At 41.5% G+C, this 15,093-nt stretch overlaps 1 protein-coding gene across 7 annotated transcripts in view; it reads left to right on the top strand.

The window, feature by feature from the left end:
* grh (grainy head) overlaps positions 1-15,093 on the top strand; it is a 211,244-nt gene that overhangs the window by 13,752 nt on the left and 182,399 nt on the right. Inside the window, exon 1 of one of the 7 annotated variants that reach the window (XM_072301768.1) lies at positions 9,698-10,148. The exons of the other annotated variants lie outside the window; for them this stretch is intronic. The gene's annotated coding sequence lies outside the window, so the exon portion shown is untranslated. Of the gene's footprint in view, positions 1-9,697; positions 10,149-15,093 lie in introns of those variants that run through there. 7 annotated transcript variants of the gene reach the window in all.

The following is a 15,093-nucleotide window of genomic DNA, read 5'->3' as shown; positions in this document are numbered from 1 at the left end:
AAAAGTTTAGATAATGTATTGGAAGTTTCGAATGAGTATACAAAACATCAAAAGCTGAGTGGAGTTATAATTACAAACATTGCTGAACAATTTGTATAGTACTAGTAGTATCTACTAAATAAATTATCCTTGAAATATGTTTTTACATTCTTAAGCAGATAGTACCAATTTCGAGTGACATAAAATCTACATAGTCAATGGCTCAATGCAAAAAGTGCGTATCAAAATGGGCGTATCTAAAATTTCGGATTATGTTATGCTTTCCTCAAGGAAAACTAATTTACACGTGTCCTTGCCATTTCGTACGATTTTTTTAGAACGGAATAAGAAAACTCTCAGAAAATAAGGAAATCAATAAGGGCCATGTTTGGGCCCACCCTGAATTTCCTCATCTCAACGATTATTTGCTCATTGAGAGTCGGTATATACTAAGGAATGTATGACCTTCCGGCCAAAGTATCACATGCGCTATGCTACGTTTTAAAATTTCCGCCGTCATTTTATTTTATCACAGAGAAGTTGTTGATTGAATCTGTTTGAAAATTTTACTGTGTTATAGCATGCAGCACAAAGAAAAGTCAGTGAAATTTTCAGACACCGTCGTTGAACAATTTCTCTGTAAAAAAAATAAAATGGAGGCGGAAATTTCCAAAAACATCGCATGGCGTTTAAGTGCCTTGTGATACTTTTTCCAGAAGGTGACAATATCATGATTTGATCATTTTCGGTTTCCTTTTGGATCTAATAATGGTCTATACATGGGTTAGGCCGGTTTTGGCGAAAAATGCGCGTTTTGCAAGTTTGCGGTCGAACTCCGGAAAATCCGTATTTTCGCCGAATTCCTTCTGACCCAGGAGTAATCCAGGAGTCTATCCAGGTTTAATACAGGATTAGATCTGATCGAGACCGAAAATGACCAAATCATGATGCATTTAAAAAATATAGAACCTCAATGAGCAAAAAATCTTGGAGTTGAGGAAATCCCAGCCAGGGTGAGCCCATCAAAAACGGCCCTCATCGATACTTCTTCCTTCCAGTAGGAACTGTGAGTTAGTTTTCTTCCAAAAAATAAAATGTTAAAGGACACTTATCGTTAGAATGTCGCATTCACATAAGATTTTAAAGATGATCAGACGATAACAAGATGGTGATAAGATTTTAAGATGTTTGAATACATATAAGATTGTTTGAATACATATAAGATTGTTTGAATACATATAAGATTCTCGTTAAATAAGAGAAAAAGTCGCACAATCTATGCAACACCCAATGACGCTTGTCAGGTTTTGATTTTCCACTCTTCAATGAAGAATCTTCTTTTGATTTCCACAGTGCTCGGTAGATTTACTTCCACAGTAGCGATTCAAAGTTGAAACGCTCGGTTGTTGTTTTGCACTTGCCAGGAGACTTTGAACTGGACTGGCTGTAAGTGTGGGTAATTATACCGGCAGGTAATTGACGAGCAGCAACAAATTGGCAAGCGTTGGACTGCCGATCCGCGCGAAAACAACGGATCCGCGTAGTGTTTCCCCGGGAGTTAGGCGGTTTTGGCGGCGAACGACAGAGGAGTGCGTGGAGTTCCGATCGGCCGACTGCGTCTGGCACTGCTGTTGGCTGCAGCGGAGCACCAACCACCGGGTCGCAGCGTCGCCGTCGCAGCAGTGTCCTGTCACCATTATCCGTCGTTCCGCGCTCCGCTCCACGTCCTAACGTCCGAAAGCCCGAATCGAACGAGTTCATTCGGTCCACCCTTGCCAAATCAACTCAGGCTTAACTCGGATTCAGGCTTTTGCGGAGATGTCAAATTTAATAAGAAAGTATAGAGTTTAAATTCATCTGTGACCCAAAGGCGGATCCAGACACTTCGAACGGGTGGAGGGGGGAAGGGTAGGCTTCTCACAGGAAATTTTTGGAATTTTAAACCATCTAATATCCAGTGAGTCGACTTAATCATGAATAATTACCAAATATAAGCGTCCTTCCTTCTTATTTCCTAGGTTCTTTCCGGAAATTTTATTTTATTCGACCTCAAGGATTCCAAATTTCATGGCCCGAAGCCCCCCCCCCCCCCCGTCTTCCTCGTGGGCTGAAAGAGGGGTCGTGGCCGTAAAAGTTTGGGATCTTTTCAAAATTTTGAAATTGTTCTTTCAAATTCAGAGATCACGGGCGATTTTACCCCTAATCGATAGTAGAAAATCCAAAAGCGGCCCATTCCGGTTCGAAATATTTACCCCTGAAGTAAACTGCCGTGTTGCTAGGAAAGAAAGTCATTTTATGAGCCTTTAGACGGTGCAATATTTCAAACGAGGTACACCGAGATTCTCCATCTGTACGCAAGCAAAAGGAGTAGCCAAAATGCTGCAACTCCTGAGATTCATCCGTCTACTTTTCTACCCAGGCGTTAAAGTCTCCGAGTCAATCTCTCACGGAGACGCATGGAGATCCTCCATTTGTTCGCTTGAAATATTGAAAACTTTACACTAGCGCCATTAAATACATATATTATCCTCGTTGAAAAACACTTGCCTTACCATGTTTTTCAACTTTGGGACTATTTGTGCAGAATGATTTAGTCTAAAACGGGACGAGAGAGAAAAAAAAAAACCCATAAATGTTCGAAATATTGACCCCCAAAGGTGGCGGCTACAAGGCCTGCTTCTGGAAAATTCAGTGTCGCTAAATTGATGTAGGCTCAGGAAGAAGATGACTATCGGAAATCCGAATTTGACAGTCCTAACGCCCCCCCCCCCCGGCCCCCAAACGTTTTTCGGTGTAATATATTGTTACGGTTTTGTTATTGTATATTGTTGTAATATATTGTACGGGGTTCGTATAGTTTTGTGCATGTTCTGAGTTGTCCCCTTGTGTCACATCAAAAAATGTCCGGGGGGCTTCGGGATTGCTCTCAAACTTGGATTCCCGGTGGTCGATTACCTCAGAAAACTCTTTCTCCAAAGCCAATTTGTCAATTTAGCAATTTTGAAATTTAGGGAAGGGATCCTCCACCTTCAGAGAAGATTATCCGGTACATAGATTGGCCGATTTTGGATTTCCTAGTATCGATTTGAGGTAAAATTTTCCGTACATTAAAGTAGAATATTTCAAAATTTCGAAGGGGACCCCAACTTTTGTAAGTCACAACCCCCCTCTTACCCCCCGAGGGGGCCGGAGGGCAATGAGTTTAGGATTACTTGAGGTCAATTTCCTATTCGTTAGTCTCTGACTTCATTTATTTGATCTAGTTACCTCTCCTTTTCGCCCTGGCAAACGTTCGCGAATGACCCATTTTGCGCTTCGCACATGTTGTGACCGTGAGGAAGGCAAATGCGCCTTCAATATTTTGCATATGTAACACTAACATCCGCGGAGCATGAATGGTTGCAGCCAGGCGTTGGCATCAACGTCGCTATGCGCGTTTGAGGGAGAAACTTGAATGCGCCTTTCAAGATGGTTTAAGAATTGCTCCACGCCTCCACTTCCTTTTTTCAGTGGCGATTTTGCAAGTCTGCAACGATGTTTTTCTTCTATTTAAATCCTTAAAAAATATCTATTCAGGGGAGCAAGCTGCCTCACCAAGAATCGATTGTTTTACATACTTTTGAATGAAGGAAAAACAATGTTGCCAACTCTCAAGAATAGCGACTTTCTCTTGTTATAAATAAAACGCTAGTCCGTTTTTGGTCACGGAAAAAAAAGGAGGAAAAATCGTTGGCTTGAAATGCAGTGGGAGTCATATAATAAGGAAAGCGCTCAGTTAATGTGGAAAATAGAAGAACATTGAAATGATGCGAATTTCTAAAGATTTTTTATTTACTGCAGCTAGAACACATGTCTATTCATTAATCGAAATAAACACGGACTATCCATGAACCGTTTCTTGTGATTTATGCCAACGAGTTCAGGGATTCTGGTTTATTAAAACTGTGGGAATGATTCCTTTTTTTCTCTGTTTTTTTACTACCCTTCTTTCTCTCTTAATGAACGGAAAGTCTTCGGGAAATTATCGAGCCAGTGTTCTCTTATGCTATGTAAAAACCGCGTAAAATATTATTTATGTCAACCAAAATTGTAGGCTGATTATTGAAATTGATAGACAAAGCAATAGACATAGAAAATGAAGGAAAATGGAGCCATCTTATTGTTTAAAGTGGGTGGTTCTTATTGACTAAGTGTGAAAATGATAGACTAACAGTAGGGTATGTCGTGGGTTGCTGTTAGCTAGTCTATTACTTACCTCCTTTGTTCATTGAAACCACTCATTTCCGCACCAATAGAATTCTTCAAGTTCTCCTATATCCTCTCTGTCTATCGCTTTATCTATAGATTTCAAAAGTTTGTCCGCTGGCAAGCAAAAAATGATGAGAATGATTAAACTTTGAGTTTTTAAGCTCAGCATTAACCGAAAAATCGTCATTCGAAAAATATGGTGTGTCTTGGATCCACTGTGGCGATGTCTGGTGCGCATATCATGATTTCTCCACCCCAGATTCAGCACTCAATGATGCACTCATTCCCTTCCCACTGATTCACCTCGTATATTACTGATAAAACCCAAGGTAATAGAAACCATAGTATGCACTACTAAGTTTAGTGGAAAGCCCAGCCCAGGTTTAGTAGAGGAGATTAAGCTCTGTAAGTTTTTTTGACTCGTGTTCTTTTTAAAAACGAACGTATGCTGCTCTGCGTAATTAAATCTCCTGGATTTCTTTCATGAGAATTTGCGCTCAGTACTTACTCTGTAAGAAGAGAGCAAAACATATATGAGGAGGATTCCCTGGTCATTTAAACTTCCCCATAATGCGTGGTATTTCCATATGACAAATTACTGGGAGACTTAAACGCGGAAGTAGAAAAAAGAACCATCGATACATTTGTTGATTGAACTAATGAACTATACAACAGTTTAAGTCTAATATTAGACTTTTGAAATTTGAAAGAATTGAAAAGGTCGAAAGTGACTTTAAAACCGTCCTACGCACGAGAAAAATACGTGCAACTTAAATCGATTTCGAATTTTTTATGAAGAAATTTGCACTTCTTTGAATTAGCAACTACTCCCATGATTTTATTGGGTGTGAAATGCGATTAGATTCGTTTCAGTCAATCTCGCTCCAGACTGAACTGAAAATAAGCTAGCTCCGCGTGATCTTCTCGTCTCACCATCATTGCACCAGTGGCGTGGCGTGCTTTGCGATATATCGATTGATCTGCCATTTAAACCTACGGAAAAAGATCGATAAACAAAGTGTTCGTAACGAAAGCCTTAATAATCGATTCTTTACCTGAGCTTCAACTGAGGAAATATCGATGGTCGATCATCGATCACTCACGCCTCGCCACTGCAATGCATTCTTGATTGGGACATACTAAACTTTACAGGATGATGTGACAACATCCTACTCGCAGTTCGAGATCAGAATCGGAGTCATCAGCCTGTGAAATTTGGCAACCATGCGTCTGAGCGTCCACGCGCAAGCAGTGATCTTTTTTCACCTCACATTTTAATCGGCTGATGTCAAAGCGTAAAATGTCCGTTTTCTGATCAGCCCTGACATTTTATCATTTTAATGCATCTCAGGGCTCTCCAGAAAATACGCGTGTTACTTTTCAGCATCGACCCATTCGTATTCGCTTATTTTCGATGCTCAGTCTTCACCGGGAAGCCCGTGGAGACAGAGTCTTTAAACGGCGATTCGGAATAATTTAGGCGCTCCAACTGCAGCCAACCTGAGTAATCTGTGATTTTGTCATATCTGCACGTATTTTCCTGGTGCGTATGACGGTTTTAAAGTCACTTTTGACCTTTTAAATTAATTCCATTTTCAAAATTTTAGTAGTCGAATCAACAAATGTTTCGATGGTATATTTTTCTGCTCTGGCGTTTAAGTCTCCAAGCCAGAGGAGGACGCGACGAGGTAATGAGTACGGTGGCGTGCTTTGCGATGTATCGATTGATCTGCCATTTAAAAGTACGAAAAAGGATCGATAATAAGGGCGTTCGCAACAAACACCTTAAAAATCGATTCTTTACCACAGCTTAAAATGGAGAGATATCGATAATCACGCCTTGCCACTAAATGAGTAAACTCTTATGTACGAATCCGCCCTTTATGTTGGGATTTCAGCCACTCATCTTAAAATTATCACTTAATCATTGTTTTAAAATAAAATTTTAATATTTCAGCTTTTCCATATCGTTGACTCTTTAGTCTCACAAAGTTCAGTTTGTGCTCGTGCACGAACTGGAAATGACCCGATTCGTATATTACATACTACATCTCATGCATTCTTATCAAAATTCGATATGCAGAATGCTTCAGGGATTAAAGGTTTATAAACGAGTTTGAGGTGCGAAATTGGTGCTGTACAGCATATTGATATATTAAACTTTGAAATAAAAATGAAAAATATAGCGGACGTCATTGGTTTTTTTTTTTGCATCTGACGAATAGAAATTGTAAAAAAAATAATTTGCACACGCAGGTATCGATTTTTCAAAATTTTGTCTGACGCATGACCTAGCGAATTATTAGTGATAAAGCTTTCAGTGAGATGTCACACGATCAGTTCTTTACCAGACAGAAGAATGAATAAATAACGTTCTGAATTTCCATTCGCAAATTGTATTTGCGGGAAATTTTTAGGCGTTTGTAAATAGGTAGAAATTTTAGCAATTTTGACTCAGATTAGGTACACGCAAAAATTAGCAAAATTTTGAACCAAATCACATTGTAATATTCCAGTAAATAAGTACGCTCATTGTACCATCTTGTTTCTGTAATGCTGCGTGTCCAGTAGAGGGCCCAAAAAATTTCACGAGAATTGGCCTCTTTGTCCTGCCAGTTTCTTGAAATGTCGTTCAACTACCAATAATAAGAAGACAATATCAAGTGCTAAAAAGTGATAGAGTCCTGAAAGAAAAAGTTTCAACTTGTCACCGAGAGATTGGCGGAGAAGCGATACTAGTTTTAAGTATAATTCATGATGCGACAACGTCTTACGAACTGGTGACTTAAACGCAGGAGTAGGAAAGAATGACCAGAATTTTGGTTGATTCAACAATCGGTTTTGCAATGGCAGAATAACTATAAAGGTTAAAGGTGCCTACGTCATGTTATAGAGAGACTTTAATGCAGGAGTAGAAAAGTAAGCTTACCAAAACATTGGTTGACAGAGTTTAAGATTCTCAAAAGAAGTGGAACTTCGTTTGCAGAAAAAATTTGTCCTCAGAATGATGCTTCTTCCTCAATTAAACTATTTCCTTGTGGTAAATACATTTATATCAACATGATAATTTTCTTTCAACTCCATCATTGCAATTAATTCAAGTTTTAGCCTGCTTGAAGCAGACTTGAAAAGTAAGTTGTATTTTGCGCACATGATAATCGGAAGATTCAATTTTTAAATCTCCAAGCAAGTTAAAGTGCCTGTGTATTTTATGGCTAACTTGCCATGAAGTTGCTTGGAAAAACGACCAGAATTGCCATCTATAGCTGTATTTACCAGCGAAGTGTATGGTCAACTCTGCCGTGCTTAGGAAGAACGCCGTATGAACATTCAAAAGTTGCCAAATTTCTCCGAATAAAACATGTATTTTTGAAGAAAGTTATGCATATTTTTCCTTAAATTTTTTAGATATTTCATTAGCTTAAATTGTCAACAAAATTGTCTGAAAAATATTCAGAATTTTCCCAGTGAATTCGTTTGTTACTGAAGGAAATATGGCATCGCCTGAATGCTCATACGGCGTTCTTTCTTAGCACGGCAGAACTGGTAGCGAGTCAGTGGCGAGGCGTGAACAATCGATTATATATATTCCCCATTTGAAGCTATGCTAAAGAATCGATTATTAAGGTGTTCGTTGCGAACACCTTGTTTATCGATCCTTTTCCATAGCTTTAAACGACAGACCAATCGATTATCGCAAATCACGCCACGCCACTGTAGCGAGTTGAAAATGCACCAAAAGCCTGGAACAAAGAAGCCACGATTAACATTAAGCCGTGTTTCTCTAAAAGCACAAGCAGCCTCGTTCGAGGCACCCTCCGCATTTTGCCTCCAAATATTGGCACGTATCGAACTCTTTCATTAGACGCACACCAAGAGGATAATCAAACCGAGACACCGAAGAGGGGGCAGGCTCCGAGAGGCGAAGGATAGGTATAAAGGGTAATATTTAAAAATTCAGACTCGATGTAGCCCGTGGCGGGTGGGGGGGGGGGGGGGGTTGAGGGTGTTGCAAGATGGGCACAGTCCGCCCAAGACCCAGACCAAGGTAAAGTGGAAAACTGCGGCGGACGCACATGAACGTTGTCAAATAAATGGTCGTGAGTCAGTGGCGTGGCGTAAACGATCGATTATCGATATTTCCCCATTCGAAGCTATGGTAAAGAATCGAGTATTAAGGTGTTCGTTGCGAATACCCTTTTATCGATCTTTTTCCATAGGTTTAAATGACAGATTAATCGATATATCGCAAAGCACGCCACGCCACTGTCGTGAGTGACCATGTCCTCAGCCACGGTCTCTCTCGCATGGCGATCAGTAGCGTGGCGTGGCGTTTGCGATATATCGATTGATCTACCATTTAAACCTATGGAAAAGAATCGATTATTAGGGTGTTCGCAGCGAACACCCTAATAATCGATTCTTTTCCATAGGTTTCAAATGGTATCAATCGATACATCGCAAAGCACGCCACGCCACTGGAAGAGAAAGAGACCCCGCGCCCGCGCACGGAGCCGGAGCCCGGCGCGAAAACAAGGCGAAAGAAAAACGAAGAACACGGGAGGAAAGTAAAATAATAAAATAATAATTATAACGATGACGATGGTAATGGTGAGCCGTACGAATCGGAGAGTAAACGGGAGGGTGGGGGCCGAAAAAAGGGGGAATTCGAAAAAAGGTACAGTTAAGAGAGGCTGTAAGGAGCGTTTTGAGAAGGTTCAGGAGGTAGGAGAGGTATCCGCGTGGCAGTGGCGGCGGCGGCGCACAGTCGACCCAGCCGTCGGTAGAGCTCGGAGATAATATGGAAACTCTTGACCCATGGATTCGAATTGGTCGGTCGAATTCGTTGGTTTCCCACCAGGATTCTCTATTGGAAGCATCGTTCGAAATTTAAAATATACGGAATCAATATGAGGTGATGGGCTTGGAGGACAAGGCGCCTAAGTGTAGTTTTCGCGATTTCGAGAAATACTTGTTTGAAGTTTTGAAATCACATGGCTCCTGACAGCGCGAAGAAAAATAAAACTGACCATCCGATGCTTAAAATCTGGAATTTGGCAGCGAATTTTTCACAGAGTATGCTTTAAGACTAGTTTTACGTGAAATCATTAATATCTCAACTTTTTCAAAAACTGCACTTATGCGCCTTGTCCACCAAGCCCCTCAGTCTTGGTCGTAGATTTCGTATCCGAGCTTTGAAAAAAGTGTACTACTGTGCGGCGTGGAGGTGAGGAAGGCGCCGGGGGGAGGGGGGTGGCGGCGGAGGAACAGAGGAGCGCCCACGGGCATGGACCGTCCGAGACGCGAGACGCAAGACGTGGCCTCGCATTGCTCGCTGAGGACTGAGGACGGGCGAGGAGCGTCGCGGGGAGCTGAGGGGGAGGGGGAGGAGAGTTCGCCATCATGGCGGCGCAAGGTAACTCTAGCAACCTGCGGCCTGAGCCGGAGCCACAGCGCTACACCAGTAGAGGCCAAGAATGCATTCGAACTATACACGTTGTCTTCCATATTCTTCTGCTGCAGCTTACACCTGTGTTTTCCTCGGCTTTCCACCGCTTTTCCGCCGCGCCTCCAGAGAAAATCCCGTCGGGACCCTCCTCAGTTCGTCGGCAACGAGCCCGTAGTCCCGACTTCCACGCCACCGCCGCCCCGTAAGCTCTGCCCTGTCCATCGTTTACCCTACCTCGAATAATGTTTACACGTGCTAATGCCTACTTCAAACACACTCCGGCCACTCTGCGGCTTTCCCGAGCTGTCTCTCTCACTTCGTCCGTCTCGCTTCCTCTCGCGCGAAGCGACTTTCCGTCCCTCTCGTCCCCTGTAAGTACGCCCCGGAACCCATCCCTCCCCGAATAAATACCCCCGTGGTTGTTACTCGTGTCAAGTGTTTGATGCTCCTGTAACTTTTCTCTCAATTAACGGTAAGTCAATATCGATACCTACTTTACGATCAGTCTGTTTACTTGTCCATCGTGTCAGCACCCCGTCCGGGTTAAGCTTGCAGAATTTGCATGTTTAAATATCAAGGCCGCGTATCCGTAGCTACTTACCAGAGAGTCTGAATCTTAAAGTAGGTAGCTGAAAAGATGAACATTAAGCACTGAAAGAATCGAGGGAACATTTTGTGTAAAATCTAAAAGCATAGCTGTAGAAGTTTCTCCTGGCCGCGACAAGTGCAAATGTGTAAGCGACCCTAAACCACCTCATATACATTAGCAGGTACCGCGCACCGTCGGCTCACTCCGGCCTCCCTGTCCAGTGTCCCTTCCCTACCTGTTGTTATGATCCCTCCGCCCGCCCTCCCTCCCCACCCCAATAGCGGTTGTGGTCCTACCGCAACACCATCGCTTTCTCTCTTGCTCCCTGTAACCTGCATTGCAATATTCACCTGTCACTCTGTTCCCTCCCCAAGTCAATTCCCCTAACCTCTGATCGAATGAAATCATTTTTGAAGGCCATGAGTTATGTATTCACCTACCGCCTCGGCCCACAGCTTCCTTGTTACTCGAGGGGTGGACCTAAACCACTTTTAGACAGATAAATACATGAAAATTATCGAGATTTTTTCATTTACTCATGTCCCTTCTTTTATTTCATGTATTTTAGAGGAGCAGAATTGTCATCGTTGCAAACTTCGACCCTTCACCACCACATACGCACTCAATCGTCAACATCTATGCTGAAATTTGGGTAGTGGGGGATCAATCGGAGGGAATATTAGGGGAAATTAGGGACCGTTCTTAAAATACATAACGCTCTAGGGGGTGGGAGAGAGAGGTTGAGGAAAGCGTTACGCCAATTTATTTTTACGTGTTCAAGCAGAGGCCTTACTTCACAAGAGCGTTACGATGGGGAGATGGGAGGGGGTTAAAAAATAAGCGGTGCGTATTTTATGGACGGCCCCTTAGAGATCTTCGGGAAACACATTTCAATGCGGTTCTGCAACCCGTTAGTTATTCTAAGAAACTTCAATTACGCATGACCACGCTTCAACCCTCTCTCTCCTTGGCTACGGCGACACGTTGAGGGTGGCGCGTTGAACGCACTGTTGTCAGATTTTGCTTTAATTCCGCATAATTCTGGGATCAATTTTCCGTGATTCGACGGCGACTTGACGCAAGGATTTAGATTCACCCCAAACATGGCGAGATTATTGCGCAATCCAATTAGGCAATGCTATTGGCCAATGCAGGAGTTACACTGGGCCTACGCGTTCTCGATCTCCGGGTCGTTGACTGGAACAGAAATTCTTTTGACAATCTCTGCATTGCTTAGGCCTGAAAGGAAAATAAAGGAGGACGGAACATGATTAATAAGTAAAACAAGAAAAATACTAGGAATAAAACTCTGACGTAAACAACTAATTATGATCTCGTCTACAGGGTGTGTGAGAAGTACAGTTTGTGTTTCTCTCCCATGATCTATGAAAATTATCTCAGTAATGCTCATAACTTTTTGCTTCATGATACTACTAAAATTGAATTTTAGCGAATTCGCTCTCTTTAGTAAGTGCTGAGCTTCGTTTAAACTGGTCCGGAATGAAACTTCCTAGTCACATTGTACTTATTTTCTTCGACTTGCTTCTGTTTAACTCCATTTTGCGTGTTCCAATTCTGTGCGAAAGAGAGACAAAAACTGGCAATGAACATGACATAGGTTGTACTGCGTTCATAATTTGATGAACTCATAAAAGAGAGTTATGGACGTGAATGAGGAAGCACAAAGAATCTCAGAGGTCTAAACATACATTCCAGTCAACTCTCAGTAAGCTGAAGTAATTCATTACTATTTCTCAAAAAGAAAAAAGTATTAAAGCTAAAATAGAGTCTGAGAGAGACAAATTGTACGAATTTTAAAAAGTCCTCATTTCGCTGTATTTGGTATTAATGAATCATCATTCTTACCTGCCTCAAAATTTTTTGCGAGTCCCGTATCTCTTATCTACTGTCATGGATCATTTTATCATAAATAAAAGTCAGTTGAATATGAATTATTTGTTGTTGCAATAAACCGACCAATAATCAGCTCCTTAGTTCGTGAACGTGCGGGACTAAAAGTATCTCTAAAACTTACCAGTGCGGTGAAAGTCTTCAGGCAGGATTCCGTCGGTAACAAAGTCTCCAACTTTTCACTTTAGAGACCCTTTTTTCTAGAAAACGGAGACATACTTTTACTCGAATACTTTCCCGAAACTTGGGATCTATTTTGTCGATCGAACAACCGTGACCCAATCATAGACGGCCGGCTGAATAGGTACACGCGTTCCGGCGCGAATCGTTTGAAGTCGATGTAAAATGCACGGGTTGCACGGCACAGGAAAGAACTAGGAATTGAAATAGTGCGAGTTGCGAACACTGGCGGATAAAAGATGTTAGGAGAGCTTCGATGATGTGGTTAGAGCGACTACGACTGGCACAGGTGGGCTCTGTGAGTTCTTCTCGCTTTTAAATTGAATGAACGGAGCTGTTGGTTGTTGGGCTAAAACCTGTTGAGTATATCAGGATGTTTGACGGGTTTACGGTTGTCCTTGCTCTACAGGTTGCAGCCCACAAGTTCTGTGAATGCGCTCATCTGCGCGCTTCCCAGTCGTTGTACTGTACTTACACGCAGTACTGCCCCCTGCCCCTGCCCCCCCTACCCCCCGCTCCTGCGCCTGCCTAGTTTCGCTCTTGTAAGTACATGTCGTTCAGTCGCGCACTTTCCTCGTTTATTTCACCACCAGCACCAGCTTTACGAACTTAGGGACACCCGCTGTCCTGGGCTCACGTTACTCCCCCGCCCATCCCCCACTTCGACCCACCCCCCTGCCTGCTCCCTATATTTTACGGAAAAATATAGCCGCGCTCCCGTTATAAAGTCCGCATTTCCAGTGATGCAAAATGAAATTTCTTTTTCCTGAAGAATCAATGCCTTCTGACCACCAGGAGACTTCAACGCTCGAGCAGAAAAGAGGACCATATCGAAACATTTCAAATATCGCCGCGCTCCCAATATGAAGTCCGCATTTCCAGTGATGCAAAATCAAATTTCTTTTTCCTGAAGAATCAATGCCTTCTGACCACCAGGAGACTTCAACGCTCGAGCAGAAAAAAGGACCATCGAAACATTTCAAATATCGCCGCGCTCCCGATATAAAGTCCGCATTTCCAGTGATGCAAAATAAAATTTCTTTCTCCTGAGAAGCCCTGTCTTTGGTCCACCAGGAGACTCAAACGCTCGAGCAGAAAAAAGAACCATCAAAACATGTAAAATTTAGCCGCGGTCCTGTTATAAAGTCCGCATTTCCAGTGATGCAAAATAAAATCAAGAGAATTGAACGCTTAAGCAGAAAAAATAACCATCGAAACATTTGTTAATCAGACTACTCGATTTTTCGGAATAGTTAACTTGAGTAGATAATTATTGGAGCTCTGAGGTGCGGTTTTTTGCCTAGCTCATAATTTGAAGGCGATATTTTTGATAATTTGCCTCTCATGTCTTACGCATATGTACCCATATGAACTAATATTCCCGCGAGGCTTAGTGCCCTCGTTCTTCCAGACGAATAAGGCGTTTTTTGCTCCTTAATTTACATGATTTTGTTACTAAATATTCCGTTTTTTTCCAACTTTCTCTTCTTTTTTACAACTTTAAATAAATGATTGGTCCCGCCAACTTGCCAATGTTAATCAGGTGAGGCATCCAAGTGTTATTATCCGAGACTTGTATTTTGTGTGAAATATGTGGAGACTAGTGGCGATTCTTGCAAGTTGGCAACCTGTTTTTTCTCAATTTTAATGTATGTTAGACAATCGATTCTTAGTGAGGTAGCCTCACCTAAATCGATATCTTTAATGGATTTAAATGGAGTGTTAACAGTATTGCCAACTTGTAAAATCGCCACTGGTACAGCCGCCCTCATTTGTATTGATTTCAAGAAGTATGATCGGTTGCACAAACGACTTTTAATATAAAACCCCCAATCACGATTTGCCGCTTTGTAAATTTTTTGTCGCTTTATTTTTCCTCTCGGTGTGAAGGGATGTAGATCAGTAGACGAATCGGTATTTCTTTACACGAAATTTTGACCAACCATTTGAAAGTATTTTCTCAAAAATGTTTGTAGAACAAAAGGTTTTTCGAACAAAGTAGAAATAAATAAATTGAAATTATTGATTAAGTGTCGGGACATTCCAATAGAGATACACATCATTTCAGCTTATCAGAACTTCGACTGGGGTTGTTGACTCCGATTCTGATTTATTCGCGTTGTTACGTAATTTCTGAGCAGAACTTTTCTGCAAGACAGATCATCAACATATTCTATGACTGAACTATTTTGAGAATGTTCTTGATTCTGTCAGTTGAATATCCAATAGCTCATTCAATATTATATAAATGGTTCCGGGTCTTTGCTTATGAAGCAGAATATTAAATTTTAGCTCGTGCTATTCCAAGAAAAGTATACAAATCATTTACGATAGCACCAATATGGCAAGAAAATTAAAATGATATTTTGAACTTTAATGAAGTATTCATTCAACTATTCAAATAGTTCATCTTATTTTTTACAATTTTATTCATTTTAGAATATTTATTAATTAAAACAAACCTTTTTTGGGCTTTAAAAATATGGCTAAATTACATAAAAAATAAAAAACCAAACGGAATGCGTACCTCGATTTTCAAAGTATCCATTAATTTCCCATCTTAATCGGAAATTTCTACACGGTAAAAACCAAAGTGCTCTAAATAGACGCAAAGTATCAAATCAATGGATGACTAACGGGAAATTTGAAATCCACTCAGAGCGTTCAAACGCAAATCCCCCCGAGGGAAATGAATAAATTAAATTAACCTCATTTCATCACTAAGATACTATGGAGA

Source organism: Bemisia tabaci, chromosome 6 (genome assembly GCF_918797505.1).
Source record: "Bemisia tabaci chromosome 6, PGI_BMITA_v3".
Classification (NCBI taxonomy): domain Eukaryota; kingdom Metazoa; phylum Arthropoda; class Insecta; order Hemiptera; family Aleyrodidae; genus Bemisia; species Bemisia tabaci.
This window is presented reverse-complemented; position numbering and strand designations above follow the sequence as displayed.